A 24,652-nucleotide genomic window follows, 5' to 3' on the forward strand; every position below is an offset into this window, starting at 1 on the left:
TTCTTCTCCAAACGGAAATAAAAAAGTGCCTTGGGGCCTGGAGTGCCATAGCAGGGAAACAGGAATCTGATCAGTCAAGCCTCCAGATGAAATTATCTAGGTGGCTTCTTAGGGTCAATGGAACGACCCCAATCTTCCTTGGGGTACCGGAGCCTAGGACAGGTGGTCACAGGACCTTAGTCCCACATGGGGTCCCAATCTTACCACATGAAATTGGGATTCTCTGCCCAATGCACATAAACAAACCAATTACTTATGAAATCAGCATTTGTTCTGTGAGATCAATCTACAGAGAGACAGAGGGTGTGTACTTTCATATTTGTCTCCCCGATTCAGGATTTGGGATGAAATTTAGGAGGTTAGGGAGAACAGGCTGGCACATGGAATTGCTGGTGGTGCAGGTTTTGATTGATGAGCTTCAGGTATTTATGGAAAGGTTTTAAATATTTATGACACTGTTCTAAACATTTATGGTTGGGTTCTAAACATTTTTGATGAGCAGGGGCAGGAATTTTAACACAAGATCTTCCTGAATGAGGGAACTCACTTCTGATATGAGTCCAACTTTCAATTTCTGGTCATGCCCTGATCCTAGGGTTCCATGAAGAACAGGACCCTTGGTTCCATGGTCGTTTCAGGTCACGATTTCCTCTTTTGTGCATGCCCAGGAAGTTTTTCTGAACTGTTTTTGCCCTGGCATGCTCTGGTAGTTTTTATGTGACCTTGAAGCTTTTCTAAAAGACAATTCTTAATCACTCTGTTGATAAGAGATAGGGTCAGTTGAACTGGTCCTAGAGGGCTTACAGCTACAATAATATCTTAGAATGATAGGTAATTTTGTCTAATGGTCTATCAAGTTTTTGTGGGTGATCTAAGCATAATTGTTGGGAGGAGGGTTTTAAATGTATATGAGATAAGAGTTTATAGATAAACTTTTAATAGTAATAATTATAGTTTATGATGTTTGTACTTAAAATAGCTTCCAAATTCTCTTTGGTAACTGGAAATTTTGAAGTTTTTGTAGGTTAGCTTAAATGATAAATTTAATTGAGTATCCAGATAATTTCCAAATATTATAAAATACTGAAACATTAATAACTAAATATGTCTAAGTTTACATATTTTTGTCTTCTTATTACCGAGAAACTAAAAATTGTTTGGGTCTGTTAGTAAACACATCTTCTATTTTATTTATAAAAAAAGTCCAATAAAGTGGCTTGCTTCTAGAAATTGTTTATAAATGTTCCAAACCACAGAATGTTAATGTAAAAGACTTCATAATTACTTACTTCTTGGTTCTCACTAAAAACTAAGGTCTTTAAGGATTAAAGATTAATATATGCACTGAAAGCATCTAAAAATTAATAAGAAAAACATCTTTATATTCAAGACAAGTAAGATACATGTTTTCAGAAAAGAAGATATAAAACATAAAGATTTTTTTTCTTAAAGTTATAAAAGGATTATAAAAAAGAACTCTGAGGAAAGAATTTTGTGCGTGGTCAAATTCGAATGAAATTGGATAGAAATGAATTTCGTTAAGTTAATGAGTTTTAATACCAAAAGTAAGCTAGTACAAAATTAGAATTTGTTTTTCTCTTCCCTTAAAAAATAATTTTCTTGAACACAGTCTGTTCTTGATAAAAAGATTATGAAAGGTTTTTTTTTCTTTCATTAGTCTACTAGAAGCATAAGGATTTTATGTTTTATCAAAATAAATTTTCTATATTGTTTTTGTCAGGATTTTACTCGCAAGTGCTAAGCTTTTTGTTACAGCTATTTAATTTTCTCCATTCACTTAAAGTTCCTTGTCATCATGGCTAAATGGATAACTAATCATTGTTTCATAAGGAGCTTTGATATAATGCTGATAAATGTTATTGGTACAAGTGTTTTAAAAATTATATAACATTCCTAAAATTCTGATCTGTCCTGGTTATCACTCATAATTCTGGTTATTATCTCAAAGTGCTATATGTCCCAATATTTATCAATTGCCATTTTAAGTCTTTTTTTGTTTGCAGACAGTTGTTTTACTTTGATGTTTTTGCCAATGCATTTCATCTTCTGAGGGATTCGTGGAAATGACTCTCATGTTTTCTCTAAAATGCAGGCTTCTGATAAACTTCAAATTATTAAACTGAGCTGGATAAAAATTACACAACTCTAATGGAAAAATGAATAACCTCATAAAACTGCTGGCAGAAGGGGCTGGCCCCATGGCCAAGTGGTTAAGTTCGCGCGCTCCGCTGCAAGCGGCCCAGTGTTTCATTGGTTCGAATCCTGGGCGCGGACATGGCACTGCTCATCAAACCACGCTGAGGCAGTGTCCCACATGCCACAACTAGAAGGACCCACAACGAAGAATATACAACTATGTACCGGGGGGCTTTGGGGAGAAAAAGGAAAAAATAAAATCTTTAAAAAAAAAAAAACTGCTAGCAGAAGATCAAGAGTTGATATTATGAAACTAAATGCACTGCCCAGGATGATTATACTCTTTCTGACATTTCATTTGTATAACTGATTTTTTAATATTTTGGTTTATTGACATTTAAGGGAAACTTTTTCTGTTTTCTCCTAAGCTAACTGCAATGTATAACAATTTAGTAACTATGCTTTGTAAGCAGAATTGAAACATTTATCTTTTTCTCCCTATCTGATCCCTCCAGCATTTGGAAAATCTCAGTTAGGGAAAATGGTTTTCATGACAATACAGTTATTTGCATAAGTTCAATAAGAATGCTTGATCCTTTTAGTAGAAGAAATTTAGAAACATTGGTTGTATCACCATGGCTTTGACTGGAATGCCATATTAAAAAAAAAAAAATTGTAGACTCAGTATGACCAGACAGCTTTTGAGGAACAGAGGTTGACCATATGGAATAAAGTTACTTGGAAATATTGGCCTGAAGGCTTGCTTATACACTTCCCAGCAATCTTGGAGGGTAAGGAAGGAAGGACACTTCTCTGGCAGCCACAAGGAATCTCTGAATGCTTTGGGGAACCACAAGAGAAGAAAGAGATTCACCCAAATCTGTAGGTATTGCAGGCAGAGTCTGATGAGAAGTCCCTGGCTTTGCTTTCCTGGCCTTGAGAGGCCTTTAAAGTTCAATTTGAGATTGCTTATAAAAAGTTTCAGCAAAGCAGATTTAAAAGAGTATGTATGATCAATTGCTATTGTTGCTGTATTTATGTAAATAATTGGGACACGTTATTAAAACTAGACTTATTTTACAAACCAGTGAATCTTAATTTTTCTTTCTTTGGTAAAAATGAGGGTGATTTTAGAGAGGAAAATTATGTTTCAATAAAATATGCATTTTTGAATATTAGATTTTAGTTCTGTCAATTGTCTTTGACATTTTTGCTTTCTACCTTTAAAATGGAATGGAGCTTGAACTCTTCTAGTCTGCTGAAATATCTGTCTAGAAATACCCAAGCCAACAGTTTCCATAATTTTCATTTGGAATCATTGAGAACTAAAACCAGTCTTTTTCCTGAAGCCCTGAAAACTGAAGCTGGACAACTTGATGTGAACTTACCATGATGTGATGATGTGAAGATTCCCATGATAGCAATCCTGTTGCTATGTAAGCCACTCAGAAGGATACCTGAATGCCTGATAACATCATCAGAGACATTTCAAATTGCAAAAGGTGCCTTGACCCTGACATCTAGAAATCTTAACTAACTCTTCCATTCACTTAAAAAGTGGTTTATAATTTGCCCTAACCAGTAACTTTGTTCTTCTTTTTGTTTCCATAGAAATACTTCATATTAAATACTTGATTGCTTGCTTATACATTATAGATCTAACTTTGGGATCCCACCTGTGTCACTGTTTCCTGAAATTAATTTAACTGGATTAATGTATTGTCAGGACTAAGAAAAATGTTCAGTGAGATGGGGCAGTCTACCAAGTCAGCTTCTGGACTGTGAAACTTCCTAGAGTTTCAAAGATAGGACTGCAGAGGATCAGAATTGGCCAAGCCAAAATGTGTCTCTTCAGCTTGATTATTTTTAAGGACAAGAGTCTCTAAAATAAACTTTGATCTCCCCCCAGTTGCCTAAAAGAATTTAATATAGAAAGCCTGTCCTCAGGACAGGTCATCACCATAGATAATTCTGGGTATCAGTAGACCAGGAGGGTCCTTGACGAGTCTATTTCTTATGCAAGTTCTGTCTACTAAACATTTGCTTTTCCATTTCCATGTGAATTGCCTTTCTCCCCTTTGAAATCCCAAATCGCTATCTCCAACATCCTCCTTTTTTCTTTAGCTGAAGATGATATCTAAGGTGGTAACTTTGGCCCTACTGGCAGGTTACTCAGTTTTTCTGAGTTTCTCCCATGTATATATGTTATTAAACTTTGTTTTACTTTCTCCTGTTATTCTGTCTCATGTCAATTTAATTCTTAGACCAGGCAGAAGGACATAGAAGGTGGAGGAAATGTCTTCCTCCCCTACAAGTAAATGAGGGTGAGTTACACCTTCTCATAGAGATAAAATTGAGAAGATTTAGTTATTGAAATTATTTATTTTGTACAAAGGGAATGACTATGATGATATATTTATCAACTTTCATCAACATTGATGATCATAACTTTCATCCATAAATTCTAAATTTTTCACTCTTTTTGGCCAATGCAGTTACTTTTTTGTGCTATATATTTTCCCACAGCTGAACCCTATACATTTTTAGAGATGGTTCACTAAGGAACATGGAGTTTCTTTTCTTGGAAATCTTCCTTCTATACTCGTTACTGGCTTTTTTGTGTAGCTTGCTTCATTCTCACAAAAGTTTTATCTTATTATGATTTTTTTACCTTCTTTTCCCTTTTAAAATGAGTTTATTCCATTGCCAACCAATCACCTACTCTGCTTCTGAGTATAGAAAATCTCTTCTCCTCCACACCACTTCTTTGTGCTCATTTTATTATGTCCTTTTTTCATTCAAGCTTCCTGGGGAATCTCTGAATTTGTTTGTGAAAAAAAAAACAGAGTTTCATTAACATGTAAAGGAGTTTCTGTCTTGCACTGACAAAGTGTAACAGTGTCTACTTTTACATGGCCAAGTACAGCATACAAGTCCAAATGACTGGGAGCCAGTGTTCCACAAATATGCATGCTATCCCCTGGAGAGACCCTTAAGAACACAAACTCAGCACTGCGTATAAGGCTGATCAGCAGAATGCCTGGAGTTTGGGGGTTCCTCTAACCACTTATGAACTTGGAAAAGGCATGAAGCTATGGAATTTGAGGTCTGCAGTCTGAGATTCCTTGAAAGAACCAAATGATGCAATCCAGAAATCCATGGGAGATACGCTTGTGGGGTGAATTTTAAGCAAAAAAAGCCACGATGCTTGGGAGACACAGGCAGATAAATTACCTTTCATATTAATGAATCTGTAGATGGTTTCAACACATAGTATTTTTTCTCCCTGCCCTTTGAGACCCAACCAATAAGTTGTGTTTGATGTGGCATTGTAGCCAGCTCTGTAACACCTTCCTTTGTATTGGATCTCCTTCTATCTCTGTTTCGCTGACATTTCCCCCCACACCTATTTCCCTGGAATTACATTTCTGAATAAAGAGTTAGCACATAAACTTTGCCTCGGGTTTTGTTTTCTAAGGAGTCCAAGCCATTTATGCATCATTATGGGGAACTTAAGAACATTCTTTAATTAGAAGGATTAAGAGGAAGACTTTTACAATTGGTTAGACTTTCAAAAATCACAACTTTCCTTTAATAAGTGAATTCAGGTTAAATTTTCCATTTTAAATACAATGCATCTGTAAACAATGAAAACATATTTGAAGATAGTAGCATCAAGGGTCCAACCTTTCTTGATTCTGTAGTTAATATGATGATTCAACTTAGTTTGAATGGCAAAATAATCATTTGCACAGTCTCAATATCAATCAGTGTTCTTCATGTCAAACCATAATTAGACAAATCAAGCTTTCATCTTTGACTATGTCAGAGTTATCTCATTTAAAGGGAAGTTTCACTTAATTAGATATGACAACCCATTACTGAAGGATAAAGACAGCACTCCATATGTGAAAAGAATGCCAATAAACCCTCTGAGAAAATTAGTTTCCAGTCCCAGTTAAGAGGTAGTAAAGAATTTTCTTGTTCAAGGTCAAGCCAAGAATGTTTAACACATTGAGAGGTTTTGAAAGAAGGGGGGTGCAGCAGGTACCAAAAGCTAATCCTGGGGAGGTAAACCAGCCCTCATTACTTAGCCTCTATGTATAATTGATAATAATGTCAGTAAAAAACAGTCATGGGAAAACTGAAATGATCACATTTGTAAACTGTTCAGGAACTAATTACCTGGCCTTGTATCTTATATCTCTAGATGATTTACCAAATAGTCATAGGGTCTTTGTGTGTTTGTGAACTACTATGATTGTACCTAAGTGAAGAGAACACGCAGATGTAAGCATAACATCAAGTTCACAGCCCAATTCCATAGTCTATACTACATGTTGTTCTGAAAAGCAAGTCACTATGGCACGTGTTTGTAAAATGTCATCCCTAACACACTTTGGCATATATCTATATCTATATCTGTATCTGTATCTATAGACAGAATAGAATAGTGATATTATTACCAAGAATTGCGTTTGAAATATATGTATTAAGCCCAAGCGCAAATTCAAAAATACAACTGCAAATGTAAAAATGCTTAAATAGCATATTCAAATGATGATTTAGCATGAAATCACAATATGAGAAACCTTTTTGCTTGGTGGAATATCTTTCAGGATTGCATCAAAGAAGTTTCCTAAGAAGAAAAGATTCCTCATATTTGGAGAAAAATATTTGACAATCTTAAGAGACGCTCCTGGGGAGAAAAATATTTGAGCAATTCTCTGATGGAATTTAATCCAATTAAGAGCATCATTGGGGAAGTTGGATTCCCTCATCCAACTAGGTATTTTGCTTAAAAATTTTAACGAGACATTCCTCCATTGTAGCTAGTCCAAAAATCTTATCCAATTCTATTTTTTACTTTTTCTCCTGTATGTGCCACTATCAAGAGTGAAATGTTTGATGTGGATTTTATGAAGACTTTCCCCTTGCTGGCCAGTGTGACGTAAAATGTTGACAGTGTCATCAATTTATACAAGAATTTTTTACTTCACCTAACTATTTCACTGACTCTCTAGGTTTCAGTTTGATGATTAGAAAATTTTTAATCCTCTGAATTTCACTGTACTCATCTGTAAAATAAAACACATAATTAGATGATTATTTGAAACTAGAGTTTACAGAGCTTTTTAAGAAAAAATTTCACAAATACCTTGTGTTGATTGAAATCATATTTTATTATAATGCTACTTAAACATGTATGGACATGTAAAAAAACCTTGCACTTATAGTTCTAATGTGACGAAAATTTTTTAAGTATAAATGAAATATTTATGATAAACCTCAATTCAAATGTTTTACAAAAATTGATATACAGATATTAGAGATAATAACGACAGTAATAAAATAGTTTTGAATAGTTTCTTTTCTAAGAACAATACTCATTTCCTTTCATCCTCACAATTACCTTGTTAGGTAGTTAGCATAGTCTCTATTTTGTGAAGGAAGAAAAAGAGGAAGAAAGTATAGTTACCTTTCCGGGGCTCCTCAACTAGGAATATATTATTTATCTGCATGTTTAATTGTGAACTATTACCAACTCTGTATTTTCTATTTTGAGCACAATGAGGAATTATTTGAATTGTAATTGTCATCTCAGTTTTTCCTTAACTTTGCAATAACTCAATTTCTAATCAAAAATCATTTTTCAGACAATAAATTTAAGACTTTAACCCGAATTTAAAAAGTCTTAAAAACTAAACTTTTCTCTTTTTTTTCGTGAGGAAGATTGGTTCTGAACTAATATCTGTTGCCAATGTTCCTTTTTTTGCTTGAGGAAGATCACCCCTGAGCTAACATCTGTGCCAATCTTCCTCTATTTTCTATGTGGGACACGACCACAGCGTGGATTGATGAGTGACATGTAGGTCTGTGCCTGGGATCTGAACCCACAAACCCTGTGCCACTGAAGCAGAGTGTGCAAAATTAATCACTATGCCACCCAGCCAGCCTCCAAAAGCAAAATTTTTTTAAATAACTTTCTCATTGCTGCAAGAGTTATCTTTAATGAACTAATGAAAACTGACATGTATCATGATGTAGACTGCAAAAATTTCACTGAAGATGCAGTTAGGTTATAAACTTCTCTGGCAACAATTCTCTTGAATTTTTAATATCTATACAAATGTGCCCCTTTTAAGGACAACTCTCCAATCTCCCCATTTCCGCTTCTCTAACATTTTTCATCACCCACCGTGTATGACATTGTTTTGCCTTTCCATTTATATATTCATCTATATACTCAGTCTATGTTTGCTATTTTCTTCCTAACCAGAGCATGCCTTCTCTACTCTATCATGTCCATTTTATGATATCCAATGAGTCTCTATTTTACTGAATAATTAAGGAACATATAATTATTTAATTCAGTTATTTGAAAAACGTGTTTAATTCTGTAGATATATATATATATATATGCATATCTATATGTATACAAGTTCTATAGAACTTAGAAATTTGTAGTTTTCATTAGAGTGATAGTGGAAAAAAATAAATTTAAGCATATTTTAGATCAAGTAGTTTCAGTACCAGTGTTTACATTTGTTTTTACAATTCCATTGGCTTCAAGTAATATTAAGTGGAGATTCCACAATGTAACTGCCAATAACCTTTTCACTAGGGTATCCATGCTTCTCAGGCATTTAAAATTAGCCAAACATCTTAGTCTCCTAACACAATCCCATTTTATGTATATTATTTCAGCATAATTAGATCATCATTTTATGCTCCAATGTGGCTCAACATGAACAATAAATTGTATGGCTACCCTATTTATTATCAATACCACTTTTCCATTACTATATAAAGGGGATTTTATAGCAAATATTTCTGTAATTAATAAAATTTCGTGATTTTTAATGTAATCATATTAAAATCATCTTATAATAACTCTTCCAGTTTTTATATAACCCTTATTTCTTATAACATATTTATTGTTTAGACCATACATCAACATTTGTTGCTTTTAAAATTATTTCAATGAATCAATGACATTCAATCAATTTAAATGAAAATCATGAGGTCAATGGAAAATATGATACTAAATTTCTGTTGCTCCTTTTTATGAGAATAGAGGAAGGATAACAAGGTCATATGGAGCCCTTAGGTCTGGGATGACCAATATGAGTGTAGCTTATGTATATTTGGGGAGTTATTCATGGAACAAAAGTATAGGGAGAGTACAAAGTTGACCTTCAGTTAGCAACTTATGGATAAATTCTAAAAGAAAAGAATATTTAAAAAAGTGTAACAGAGTTGAACAAAGAAATGATGACTCAAATTACTAGGGGAAGATATACATAAGGAACACAGGACAAGAAAGAAAGAAAAAAGTGCTTCAAAGTAAATTATAGTATTAATGAATTGACACCAGTATCTGTACTTATTATTAGTTTTTTGGAGCAAAGTTCTTGCCTTAGTAAACTTAAGTGGAACAAATATCCCTTCAATAAGGAATGTAATGAGGAAGAAAAATGCCTTTCAGGTGATTTGCCTTCCAATCAAAAATGGTTTCTGGCATTACACTTTCCTCAAGGCAATCTTCATCTTCAGATTTCTCAAAATGAAAATCATAGGGTTTAACATGGGAGCACTGATGGTGGAGAAAAGATCAAACATTTTGTCTTCTGGAAAAGTTGTGGCTGGTCTAATGTAAATGAAGAAAACAAGCACAAAGAACAAAACCAAAACTGTGATATGGGAACTGCAAGTGGAAAGAGCTTTCGTGCCACTCTCTGCAGGGTAAGCCCTGATGGTGTATAATACCAAAAAGCAAGACAGCATCAAGATCACAAAGGTCACTAAATCCATCATGCCTGAACTGCCATCCACTAGGATGCCAACTCTGCAGGGGACATGCAGGCCAGTTTCAGCAAAGGATACACATCACAGAAGTAGTGATCTATTTCTTTGGGGCGACAGGAAGGTAGGTTGATGGTGAGGAAACACTGGATAAAGAAATGCAGGAATGCCCCAGCACAGAAATTAATGGCCATGGCATAGCACCTCTGTCTGCTCATTGATAACCGTGTAGTGCAGAAGCTTGCAGATGGCCTCATAGTGGTCAAAGGACATCACTGTGAGAATAAAAACCTTGATGCCCCCAAAGAATTGCATGGCCAAAAGCTGTGCCATGCAGCTAGTATAAGCAATCATGTTACCTTCTGTCAGTAAGTCCGTGATTAGCTTGGGTGTCACGGTGGAGGTATAACATAGATCTGAGAGGGCAAGGTAATTAAAGAAGAAATGCATGGGTTGGTCAATTAGCTGACTGCATGTGATAGAAATCATTATGAGCAAGTTTCTCATCCAAATAGCTATATAACAAAATAAGAATAGTAGAAAGCACAAGTTTTTAATTTTCTTAATCTGGAAAAGTCCCAAAAGAACAAACTAGGTGACGTTGGTATTTCCCAAGGTCTAACGCAGTTAAGACTCAACAGGTCTTCCAGAAAAAAATGACAAGTCAGCATGGGAAATGTTAGCTAAGCATGATGTAACGCGGAGTAAATTTAGTAAATTGTAGAAGTAAATTTATTTATGTAATCAACTTTCTATAGTATATTTTAAAGTAATTAATTCTAAGCTTTGTATGGATAGGCTTGCCTGATAGGTTATTTTCTATTGTGAAAGGGAATAGTATTAACAGTTACATTTGCTCAAGTTGTAAATAAAGATGAACAACTGTCTTACGTATGAGATGCAAAGGTGAGCTTGGGGAGGATACGTTTCTTTTTCTGGAGTAGCTGGCTTGCTTGATAGGTTGAAACAGCTAGATTTAAAGTGAAGTGAATGAGGTCGATTGTGTAACTGCAATATAGTATCCTGTCTTTATTTGAAGTTTTGATATTTTTATTGTGGATTTTGCATTTTTAAAATATTATCTGGATTATTAAATTGTTTGTTCACAAGGTGGGTATCTCATTTGCCTCACCGTACTCCTGATCCTGGGTTGAAACCAGTATATGTTTACCAACGTTACAGAGAGCAATAAAGAAAATATGATACCAGTTAAAGCCTAAGTGGCTGTGATATTTCCTTTGACTTAAATATGTAGATGGAAGAATAATAATACTTAAATGCATAAAATTGAGAAAGAAAGACTGCCTACAGACGAAGCTAGAACAATGCATACGATGTGAAGAGCACTTGCTTGACATGCATTGGGCTTCAATTTCTTTTTTTTTTAATAAATGAAAGATTGAATGAGTTGAAAAATTAAATTATGATTTCATCGCTTTTTCTTGTTATTTTTTAAAGGTAAATGAATTAATTCTTTTAGAAATAATACTAATTTCATGAATAGTGAATCCCAGGGAATATTATTCAAAGTACCCCATATATTCCTAGTAATTCTATAATCAGAAAAAAATGTATAAAAATTATTTGTAAAAATACCTTTAGTTTACTTCGTAAGTATGTTCATTTCCAATTAATTTGCCAATATGTTTCTTTCTTTCTTCCTTTCTTTTTTTTTTGAGGAAGATTAGCCCTGAGCTAACATCTGCCACCAATCTTCCTCTTTTTGCTGAGGAAGGCTGGCCCTAAGCTAACATCTGTGCCCATCTCCCTCCATTTTATATGTGGGATGCCTGCCACATCATGGCTTGCCAAGCGGTGCCATCTCCACATCCGGGATCTGAACCGGCGAATCCTGGGCCGCCAAAGCCGAATGTGCACACTTAACCACTGTACCACCAGATCGGCCCCAGCCAATATGTTTCTATAGTTAGAAGCATACTGTTAGTCCTTTCCAAGGATCTAAGTTCACTTTAATACAGCCCTTGAAGAAGAACATGATTCTTATAGGGAAAAGAAGACCATTTGAAAAATTCCATTAATTGTCAGGACAATTTGAAACTTTATTTCTTTGTCTCTGTTTCTCTGTCACAGTCTGTGTATGTCTCTCTGTGTCTCTCTCTCTTAGGTTAACTAAATTTTATACTGACAAAATGGCAAAATGATTATATGATGTACTGGTTCCCTTTTTCCCTTAATTGAATGTTTCCCGTTGACAGCCCTCCAACTTAATATCAGATACCCAAAGAATTCATAATCATGCATTTAAATTAGAACTTACATTTCTAGCACCATCATATTATTTCCAATGTCCCCTTTGTTAATATTAGAATCACTGAATTTTAGATTTAGATTTATCTTCTCTATAATTTTCTTTTCCTCATATCATTATGTATAGATTGAGTACGCAATAAATAATGGAAAAAAGAATAAACAAAACTACACCAAAATGTTAATAGAGAAAAATGAAAGCTATAATAATTCATATCAATTTGGTTGTTATTATCAAAGGTCTTGCACAGACCAAAAGATAAGTAATATTAATATCTAATATTTATTTAGTGCTTACCAAACCTAGGTGCGGTTCTAAACATTTTACGTGTATTGAATCATTAACAAGAGCCCAATGATCATTTTATTATCTGTAATTTTCAAAAGGGAAACCAAGTACTCTATAAAATTTAGATAAATACTGACAGATACTGAAGACTATTTTTAGGGTTGTTTTCTCACTATCTGGATACTGATAATTTGGTTGTCGGGTTCAAACCAATTTTAGAATTATTCTTGGGATGTATTACCTGCTTTTGTTGTTTCTTTCTGCAACCAAATAGCCTTACTTAAGAGGTCAAGGTTGAGCTGAATTTTTGCTAACAGTTTCAAAGTTGTGTCCTATCCTCAGCACCAAGTCTTACTGAACCAATTGTATTTCCATTCTCTCTTACTGTTCACATGATTCTCATTCTTCCTTATCAAATTTGTTCCACATTGATGTCCAGGATACTCTGATATTAAGTTTTTCTAAATTGTAACACTTCATGCTCTTAAACTACTCACTGCATGTGTCTTATAATGCAGACTAGCGAAGGAGGCAGAAGGACAGTAATGAATTTAACATGATTGCATTCTCTTAATTTATTTTAATTTGTGCCTCTTTTCTCTTTTTTTCTCTTCTGCATAAAATGAGAGCCACTCACTCGATTTATCAATACTTTTTACTTTTCTCTAATTCACCCATACATGACACAAATGCCATCATTAATTTTCCTTCATGAATTTCCCGAAGTCATAAAAAAAATCTGTTTGATTTTGACATCTGCTGAGGAATATGCACCAATTATTCTTTGCATTATACTTAAATAATGGAAAGTTGCTATTCAAAATGTTTGCAAAATCTGAAGGGAAGGGAGAAATGCACATATAAAATCAGCATATTTGTAGTCAAAATTTATTTTATGTTGTATATATAAAAACTTAATTGTTCGTATTTGAAACTAATATTTATTTACTATAGGTTGACTGTATTTTTACTTAGCAAGTGATAATCTCATTAGATAAATTCTTTTATCTCTGAGTAACTAGTGACATTCAGTATTTTGAATGCTGTCAGAATAAATGCTTAACTTCGTTGCCAAAGATTAATGAATTTCACCAGATAATCAGCCCGTGTTACTTCTTGTTCTAAGATTTTCCTGTTTTCCATGTAGAAGAATCATTCTTTCCTGATTTTTGAAACCATAGGAAGTAAATCATCACTGGTGTTTATGTTGAAAAATGCTTTTGTGTTCTACCAAAAGTTATATATCCACTGTGGACTCAGATGTGGAAATGTACATATAAGTTTTCTATTTAATTTCCAAGTTGCATTTAAATAAAAGAACTGGAAGATTATGACCCCAAACTCCCTTCTCACTTTTTATGTGGGATGAGACATTTTCCAAAAGAAAAGTCATCCAATGTACAGATGAAAATGGTTTAATTTCTCTCAAGTCCTTAAAAATAGCTATGCCACAGTTAATAATCCTATATACTCTGAGGAATTTGAACACAAACCGAGTCCACTTTCATTCAATATTAATATGCCATAAAGCATGCTGTATGTTGAAACAAATTATGAGGAAACAGTACGGAATGAGGTCTGAATGGAGGTAAAATTAGAAAATGCCAAAGAAGCCTAAGGTCAGAGAAATGAGACTCATGTTTTGAAGTTTGGTTTACTGCAGAATAAGTTGTTTGAAAAATGGGTGGAATGAGTTTTCTCTCCCACTTCAAATCTGCATGGCCCACCTGTTCCTCCAGCCCCTGCAGTAGCAACCAGTTTTCACAGATTAAACTCCCAGAGCAGGTGCATGTCTACAGCACTTCCTCCTACAAAAGTGTGATAAAGATTTGCGTTAAATAAAACTTAGAAAACTTTCCTCTAAAACACATGAGATTATTTGTTATTTAGGCAATCAATGAAAAAGACAAGATACAAAGATAACAGATAGTTAAAATATCAAGAAAAGTTTTCATAGCTGAGGTGATGGTTGAGTTGCACAGAGTGCTAGATTATGCAAAATATAACTCATGGGCCTTCTTGTTTGGGTGAATGATATAGCAAAGAATTGAGGCAGAATTGAGCATGCCTGAAACTGGTGCATGGGTTATCTTCAGAACTGGATCAGGAGACTATGCTGACTAATTTAGGAGAGAAGTGAGGAATTTGTGATCTTGACTTACATGTCTGGAAGTTGATGCTGGATGTGGCCAGGACCTCAGCTGAGCTATTGGCCATAAAATTCTACATTCATTCTGTACATATGGTATTTCTATGTGGACTAGTTTTGGACTCTGTACAATATGGATGCTGGGCTCTAAGAGAACAAGGTGCAAATGAGAGTTTTTAATAACCAAGACTCAGAAATCACATGTATTCACCCCAGTTGTATTATATTTGGTGAGGCGGTCACAAAGGTCTACCAAAGTTTAAGGCAAAGGATCATTGACCCCATCAATTCCTGGGACTAGTGTCAGTGTCGCATTGTAAGAGGACCCTGTGGAATGGAAAATATTGCAGTGGCCATCTTTGGAAGCTATGTCTGTCACAGCAACAGTGAATGCCCAACACATACCATTCCTTTGGAAGACTACTCAGCCCTGTGCTGGAATGTTGATTACACTTAAAATATTCCATTATTGAGGAGATTTAATTTATCCTCACAGAAATAAACATTTATTCTAGATATGAATTTGCCTTTCCTGGTCATAGTGCTCATACCAGCAACACAGTCCATACACTTAGAGAATGTCTTATTCACCATCATGTGGCCTACATAGCATTGGTTCTCATCAAGGAACTTATTTCACAGTAAAGAAGCATGGTAGTAGACACAAACACAAGGAATTCACTGATCCTACCATGTATCCTGTTATGGACAGAATTGTGTCCCTGAAAATTCACATGTCGAAGTAGTTACTCCAGGTACCTCAGGATGTTACTCTTTTTGGAGATAGGACCTGTAAAGAGAAAATTAAGTTAAAATGAATCTGTTAGAGTGGGCCTTAATCCAATATTATTGGTGTCTTTATAAGAATAGAAAATTCAAACACACAGAAGAGGCCCTAGGGATGTGCCTGCACAGAGAAAAGACAATGTGAGGACACAATGAGAAGGCAGCCATCCATAAGCAAAGGAGACCGCTGGAGAAGCTAAACTTACTGGCACTTGGATCTTGGGCTTCCAGATTCCAGAACTGACAGAAAATAAATTTCTGTTGATTAAGCCACCCAGTCTGTGATATTTTGTTGTGGTAGCCCTTGCAAACTATAACATAGATTCAAAGCAATGGAAGAATGGCATCCTGAACATTCAAAGTGCCAAGTCAAAGAAAACACCCTGAAAAGCTGCAGTTATGCTTTTAAGGATGTGCTGACAAATAGCTGATGTTATTTCTCCATAGCCTTGATAAGCAGTTATGGAAATCAAAGGACATAATGCTAGTACCTCCTTTTATTATTACATTAAAATACATTTACAGAATGTTTGCTTCCTGTCCCAGCAATTTTCATCTCACCTGGTTTTTTAGGTCTCAGTTATGGAGATGATGCTTTCATCAGGGAACACAGTAATTATTTTGTTGAGCTGTAATTTGAAATTGTCACCTGGACATTTTGAGTTCCTCATGCTGCTAGTAAATCGAGAGACAAAAAGGGCACTAGAGTGATTAGTATTGATGACCAGGAAGACTTTGGTTGTTGTGACACAATGTGGCATGGATGACCAATGTTTAGACCCCAGAGGATTCTAAAAGACACCTCATGAAATTCCCACAACTAATAGAAAAAGCTGGTGAAAAAATAAAGCAACAAAAATATGGCAAAACTTTTAAGATTTCAGAAATTTAGGATGAAGATTTGGTTCACACTAGTAGATATGAATACCAACCAGCGGAAGGTTAGTCTGAGGTCAAAGGGAAGGTGGAGTAGAGAGTGCAAGAAATAAAGGCATACATATTAACTAAAATCTCATGATCAATTACAGAAACAAGGAACATGTAGCAATGTAGAGTTCTGAATATTTATATATACTATTTTTTACTTTCCTGTTTCTTACTATTTTACTTTAAGAATGCTTTGAGTAGTTAACTTTATACCTTATTCTTTAGTGTTATTGATTATTCAGGAAGGATTGTAACCTGAATTAGAATAGAAACTATCACTGAAATTAAGATTGTCTAGAATTTTTAAGATGTTGTTCTCATTTTTTGGGAGGGAGTAAGATAATCTTTGTAAAAAAATTTTGTTCAGTGAAAGCACAACAATGTTATTTTTTTAAAGTACTTTCAAATATAATATAGAAGTGTGTTGATGAATGATCAGTAGCCAAAAGAGTTAAATGTTCCACTCATTTACATATTATCCTCAGTTCAAAGTCCTCCTTTATATGCTCTCCTTTGAGATACTGGGAGTAAAATCTAACTATATTTCTTCTCTACCAGATGTCTTCCTATAAGTTTCCATGAATAAGAGCACACTCGAATGAGATTGGAAATCAAGAGGAGGGGAGAAAAGACTTAATTGCACATTCAAAATAAAATATCAAATTAAGGAGGACTTGAGGCAGATATTTGAGGAGAACAGAAGAAAATTGAACACGAAAAAATAAGTTAAAATTGCCCAAACATAAGAGATCTGAGAAAATGCTAAAGATTCAAACTCTGACCTGTGGCTGGCTTTTACCCTCACTGTATACTCTTTGTATATCATTCCATATTAATTCTAGGGCTCAAGATTGAGCTCTAAAGTGAAATTCAGAAATGCTTTTCATACAAGTTACTTTTCTTCAAAAAAACAGTTGATGATATCTCATTTTCCTCATGGTATTCTTCATCTCCAAGTTTCTCAATGTGTAGATGAGAGGGTTGAACATGGGAGTAATGATGGAGCAGAAAATAGCAAACACTTTGTCTTCTGGGAAAGTTATGACTAGTCTAAGGTAGATAAAGAGAACAGCTGTGAAGAACAGAACCACAGCTATAATGTGGGAACTTCAAGTGGAAAGAGCATTGGTGCAGCTTTCTGCAGGGTAAGCCCTGATAGTGTATAATATCAGAAAATAAGACACTATCAAAATCAGAAAAGTTACCAAAGCAATCAGACCTGAATTAACAATTTACTAAGAAACCGATTCTGTAGGTACCAGTTCAAGCCAATTTCAGCAAAGGTTATACACTGCAGAGGTACGGATCCATCTCATTGGGGACACGAACCGTAAGAAGATGGTGAGAATAAGCTAAGTGACAGAGTACATAAATCAAATCCCCCAGTACAACAGGCTCTGATGATTGCTTACACTTTTGTCTGTCCATGACGATGGTGTAATGCAGGGACTTGCGGATGGGCACATCGTGGCCATAGGCCATCCCTGTGAGGAGAAAGATCGCAATGCCTCCAAGGAAGTAAAGGATAAGGAACTGTATCATGCAGTTGTTACATGAAATTATGTTCCTTTCTGGCAGTAAATCAGTCATTAGTTTGGGGGTCACTGTTGATGTATAGCAAAGGTCAGAGAGTGAGAGATTATTAAGGGAGGAATAAATTTGTTGGTCAATTAGTTGACTGCATGCTATAGAAATCAAGATGAGCAAATTTCCCAGCCAAATAGCAATGAGGGAAAATAAAAATAATATAAAGCAAAGGATCTCAGTGTTCTTTTTTTGAGATAGTCTCAATAGAATAAAACTGTGACATTATTCCTATTTTCCATGGTCCAGTGGAGTTAAAATGCATAACAGTCCCCTGAAAAGACATTATGCATAAGTCAATATCAGAAATGTTCATGGAGAAAATTGACGATCACTAACATTGTTAAGCTATGTTTAATGGACATGATTCCAGTGTTTCAGAAAATAAAAATCGGATATCTAACAGTTTTTTTTTCTGATTAGTCTCGTGATGGTTTCTCTAAGTCAGTCTTTAGGACATTATGTTCAATCTTGACATAAATAAAGATGAAGGCATTCAATAAATCAATTCAAAAATTGCCTAAAAATTATTATTAATTGCTAAATATTTTTCAATTCTAAAGGAATATACAGATAAGTCCTTGGAAAGGACATTACTCTGGATGCTTATAAATTCAAATTTGTTAAAGATACAAATATAAGTCATAGAAAGTTTTTGTTTAATGATGCAAAAGCAAATGAAAAGCTTAACCATGGTCACCAGTGGAATATATGTCACCCCAAAATAATTTTAGAATGAGGTAGAAAATAAAATAAATTTTTTTATAATGGTTTGTAAATACTTACAAAATGAAAGATAAAAGCTCTGCAAGAGGACCATGCAATTGCTTTTAACAATTTTTTGGAAACTTGCTTATCTTTTTCTGAGTGATTTGTGACAGTAAAATGCCAACATTTTATAACAGAAGTATACTTATTTCTATAAGCACATCAATAAGAATCATGTATTTACATGAACCACAGAATAAAGCAATAGTCAAAATGAAAAAATAAGAAGAGAAAGTAGTTTTATATTCATAGTTTTGCTCTTGACTCAGTGTATCATATTTTGCAGTTAATTTCTTCTCAGTGTTTTGATTTAGGTTATGAATTTCTGTTCTAATTTGTCCAATTTATGGTTTTTGCCCAAACTCATAAAGATTCTTGACACTGCATAATTCAGGGAAAAAGTTAATGGAAAGTTTATTTGAAAATATTTATGTGAAGACAAACAATTTGGATCCAAACTCTATTACTAATTAAACCAATGTGTGAATTTGGGTGCCGATCTCTTTATTTCTTTGAACTTAAGTTAACTCATTTGTAAAATGATGAAACCTTCCTGGACTTTGTGATAAAATAGTCATGAAACTCAAATCAATAAATAGTCATTCCTTTGTCAACCATAGAAGTATTAATTGCTGATTTTATTATCTTAATGTTACAGTTATCAAATCAGTCATCTAAAGTTGATAATAACAAAGTTAGGGAAATATGACTTACATGTAGAAAATAAAATTTCAAAATCATGAAATTATTTTGAGCAGGAAAGAAACTTTGAGATCTGCTAGAAAAATCCTTAGTTTTACATAGAATGAGTTTTAATTATAAGTATACAAAATATATATGGAATGAATAGGGGTGGTTTGAATCTTTTCATCATTCAGCAATTATGTTAAGCCAAGAGGATTTGATATATGAAAATATAGGCAAATCAGTTGAGGTTGACTATATCTGCTGCTAACTTAGTTTGAGTCTCAATGATAATAAAAAATTAACTTAGAACTGGCAACCATGTGGTCCAATTGTTGTTACTATAAATTTTGACCTCATTTATGCAGGTTAAAATACCTTTCTTTAAAATTTGTGAGTTATTTCTGCCTTAATCTTGTTGCTACATTTTCTCATCAATTAATTTTTAAACATTCTCCTCATCACTGTCTTTTACAGATTGTTAGCTATATCATAATACCTTCCAAATAAAAAGTTCCTTTTCAATGAAGCTTTAAAAGAAATGAATTTATTTCCATGGTGTAATTTGAAGACTTAGAATTAGCTTATAGAGAAATCATTGAAAAGAAGGGTTTCATGCTTCCAATTATATCACGTAAATATTTCCTCACATGTAAATAAATATAGACTATTTTAAAATAATATTTAAAATACTGAGTTAGTCAACTTAATTGCTAGTTCATTTGCATGGACATAAACAAAACCATTATTTTAATCATGAGCATAGAAATAAAAAAAAAAAACACTTCGATTGTTTTTCCCTCTCCAAAACTAAATATGAAAATTTTGGTTTATATGTAAAATTAAACCTCTAAAGAAACAATGGTTGTCAGATTGCTCAGGCAAAACCACTCATTTTGTTTTCATTTGACACAAAATTAATTTTCCCACTAATTAAATGTGGTTTGACCTCCTAACCAAATAATTTTGATAAATAATGTGTTTACATCTTCAATTTTCTCCATTCTCAAAGGCCTCAGATAATGATTGATTTCCCTTCTTGGTAATCTTCTCTTTTCATTTCAACTTTGTCACACACTTGCAATTTACCCTGTATTAACTACCACCTATATTTCTAGTTTCTCAATTTTGGAGTTGGAGAATTTAAACAATAAGAAATTTACATTCAAATATATGAATAAAATACACTAAATCACTTCATGATCTCAATCATGAACAGAGTCCCTATGCAAGAACAATGGCTAGGGGGAAAAAGGAGACTAATTCACTCACTAATATAGCTCTTCACTAACTTTAGGAGCTTGCATACACTTTTTCTAGAATTCCCATCTTTAAAAAGATGAATCTAGTCGTAATGATTTATAAAATTCATTTCAGCTAAGATTTTGCATAACCTGTGGGCTTTCTACCATTGTTAAAGCTAAAGTCTTGAAAAACCTCAAACATAGTAAAGTAAAATTGTTTGGGTTTGTATTCTGGCTTTGCTAGGAATAAGCATACGACCTCAGTACGTTACTTAATTATATTGACCATTAATAGATCTACTTGTTCTTTTTTTAGCTTACAATATGAGCATTTTCATGTGCTTAACATTCTTCTAGGCACTTTATAGGTCTAGTCTTTTTTAATCCTCATGATAACTCTAAGAAGTAAATACTATTATTTACTTAATAATTAATATTATTAATATTATTATTTAATTTCTCTATGAGTATTTCCTCTTTTTTGGATTTATTATAAACATAATAAGCACTAGAGTCAAGGTCTAAAACAACATATGCTCACTTAGCAATACACTTAGCAAAATGTTATACATTTAGCACAATTCCTGATATATGTGGTATACTCAAGAAATATAGGATAATATACTTGAAATAGAGGGTCGCAATATTTCATTTTTAATCTATGCCAAAGTAAATTCTACACGTGCTTAATTTGTATGATCCTAAATTTCTCAAGGACAGAGAGACTGTCATGAATTCTACCTTGAAATATTAAGAAGTGCTTATGCAAATTTAATTTTGAAGCCACCTCTTATTAATTAATTAATTATTAATTAAATAATTATCAATTAATTTTCTAGCCTCCTCTGCCTGATCTGCGTGATTTTTGGCATGTGCTGTTTTTTTCTCAGATCACCATATCATTGATGGATGAGTAGATTGCTGATGAATACCTCTGTATCCCAATGCTTCTGTGAGAAGGAGCTAAATAAAATATATGAGTCACAGGGGACATGGTAGGGGCTCAATAGAAAAGTATTTCCAATTATTTTACCTTCGTTCTATCTCTTCTCAAACACAGGTTACCATTCATTTAATCAATAATTAGCAAATGTTTACTGAGTGATTAAAATGAATAACTTCAATGATTTAAAACAGTATGTAAATGAAATAGTCAATAATTCAAATCATTACCAACACAATTGTTACATGCAACAAGGGCAGATAACAAAGTCAACAGAGGTAAGTTAAACAGAGATGCAAGTTTTGAGATACTTACATTTGTTTTTTAGTGACCTCTCAGAGTCTGAGGTTATGTTAATTCTTGGGGGAACTTTTTTTTTTTTTGGAAGCAGGGTAAGAGGGATCATCATATAATGGTAGTGGGTACTATAGGGAGTGTATTTTTCCTGTCAGTTTGAATTTTCTCACAGTCTTGGTAACCTGTGAGTCACTTCTTTTCTTAATTGATATTTAGTCAACTTTCTACAAAAACAAATAAAGTTTTCTTCTTTTTTGAAATTGGCCATCCAGCTAATCATTATTTCCCTTTCACTGTCTGACTGTCCCTTTAGAATGTTATGTCACACTTTCAGCAGGCAACTTCTTGAACTTATTGCTGCCCTAATCTCAAAACAAATTAGTCTACAAAATTCAGAGAAGATGCCTGTTTTTAACTTTAACTGACAGGGAATCCTTTATCTATACAATGGAGGCGAAAAGATATTCAGCTGATGTTATACATCCAGACAAGATAATGGGAAAGGAGCAGAAATAATTCACCACATACGCATTTTCACTTCAATTGCTGTGGATCCATTCTTCTTCCTTTCAGTGTTTTCTTTCTTACTTCATTGAAATTCTGGTCATTCATCTGCTGTTCATAGTATTTCACTTCAGCTTCTTGAATTCACATTTCATGCAGCATAATTCTCATTAACCATCCATAGAAAATAAACCTTGTATCATTTTAGAGAAAACTGACTTCTGTCACTCAATCAATGCTCACACAAACAGTGAGAGGTCATACACTCAGAGCAACAGTTCAAAGTCAAGTGGAATAATTTTAATATCCAATCAAGTCAAATCACAATCTAAAATTTCCTCACTAAAATTATCCCTAGAGATGTCCAGGCTCACATGATTAACGGAATGTTTGATAGAATACACATTCTAAAACCACATTTCATCTATTATAGAGTATGAGCTTTCCCTTCCACATTGTTTGGATTTACCTTCCCAAATTTTAAGCTCACCAGGTGGATTAGGTGGATTTCCTTTACATCTAAGTTATCAGTCCTGCTTTAGCTAGAATAGAATCTGCACTATAAATATTATGCATACCCCAATTAACTTTGGATGTGCTTTAGGAATCTCATTCATTAGACATTCCTCCTGGGCCCCAGTGACTGAACTCCCCTGTACTTTACTCAAAGAGTTTTATGATCAAACAAACGTGAGTGTCTCTTGGTGGAGGGACTTATCCTTTCCATAGTCTCTATAAACTGACTCAAGAGGAGAGGACAGCTCTGGACTTTATGATAGCTAATGGTCTTCCTGTCTCCTTAAAAAGTATATTGTATCCTCCGAGAGAGTTAAAATGAATTTTAATTTATTTCCAATTATTAGTTAGGGAGATTTCCTGAAAAATTATAAATACAGTTTAGTACTATCTTCTATGGATTTAGAATATTTCCAAAACATAATTTAAAAAAATTTGCTGTTGAACATATTTTTGTTTTCCCCCAATTCGTTATATCATTTGCATGTGTCTTTTCTTGCAGGGAGACATTCACCCTGAGCACAAATGTGTTGCCAATCTTCCTCTTTATTCCCCAAAGTCCCGGCATATAGTTGTATATCCTAGTTGTAAGTCTTTCTAGTTCTTCAATGTGAACTGTTGCCATAGCATGGAAACTGACAGATGAGTGAGGTGGTTCCTTGCCTGGGAAGTGAACCCAGGCCACTGAAGCAGTGAGCACTGAACTTTAACCACTAGGCCATTGGGGCTGGCTCTCCATATGTTTCTCTTTCCTCTTTTTCTTCTTTTACATCTGTAACGAAAGATTGGAGATGACTTCCAGTGTGCTGTGTGGGGAGAATAAATAATAGCAAATGCAAATTGAGGGTTTACTGTGCATCATGTATTAACTGTTCTTGTTTAATCTTCACGAGGGCCCAGTGACAGGGGCACTATGAGTGTCCTTATTTTACCCGTAAGAAAACTCTGTAACTGATAAGAGTTTTACTTTTCCTAAGGTTGCCAGGCAAGGCGGAGATTACCAATAAAGGTAAGGAGAATAGCTCATTTTAGGGATAAGGAAAGAGTAATGACAGGAAGGGACAAATCATTGACTTTGGAGACGATGGCAGTGTTCTACTCCTTGATTAATGTGGAGACTATGAGGATATTTACAGTGCAATTCTCTCTCTTTCTCTCTGTCTCTCTCACAATCTTCTTTTTGTATTATATTTCATAATTTAAATATGTGAAAAAAATGTAAGATAATCCTAAAAACCATGACAAGACACCTAAGCTCCCCAGGGCAGAGTGTGAGGTTTGATTTGCATCCAAAGAATTAACTTGAAAGTAAGTCTAGCTACTTTATTTTTGTCCAATCCATTTCCTGTGATCCTAAGGAAATCTCTTTTTTTCTTTTAATTTTATTGAGGAGTAATTGACAAGTATAATTATACTTATTTAAAGTACATAACATGATGATTTAAAATACATATATATTGTAGCATTGTAGAATGATTATCAAGACCAAGATAATTAAAAGAACCATCACTTCACATATTTAGCTCTTTTTTTTATTTCTTGGGGTGGGAATGCTAAAGGTCCACTCTCAGCAACTTTCAAGTATACAAAACCATATTATTAACTATAGTCACCATTCTCTAATTAGATGTTCAGGACTTTACTCTTCTTATAACTGAAAATTTACGCCCTTCAACCTACATGATCCAATTGAAACCTTTTTTACGACATAAGTGATATTTTTCTTTGAG

At 34.0% G+C, this 24,652-nt stretch overlaps 1 protein-coding gene and 2 pseudogenes across 1 annotated transcript in view; 1 reads left to right on the plus strand and 2 right to left on the minus strand.

Moving 5' to 3' along the window:
* LOC139074340 (cTAGE family member 2-like) overlaps window positions 1-24,652 on the plus strand; it is a 624,763-nt gene that overhangs the window by 510,355 nt on the left and 89,756 nt on the right. The gene's annotated exons all lie outside the window — the stretch shown is intronic.
* LOC103562841 (olfactory receptor 4P4-like) lies at window positions 9,682-11,959 on the minus strand (annotated as a pseudogene).
* LOC103562840 (olfactory receptor 4P4-like) lies at window positions 17,285-22,434 on the minus strand (annotated as a pseudogene).

The sequence above is a fragment of the Equus przewalskii genome, chromosome 11, assembly GCF_037783145.1.
Source record: "Equus przewalskii isolate Varuska chromosome 11, EquPr2, whole genome shotgun sequence".
Lineage (NCBI taxonomy): Eukaryota > Metazoa > Chordata > Mammalia > Perissodactyla > Equidae > Equus > Equus przewalskii.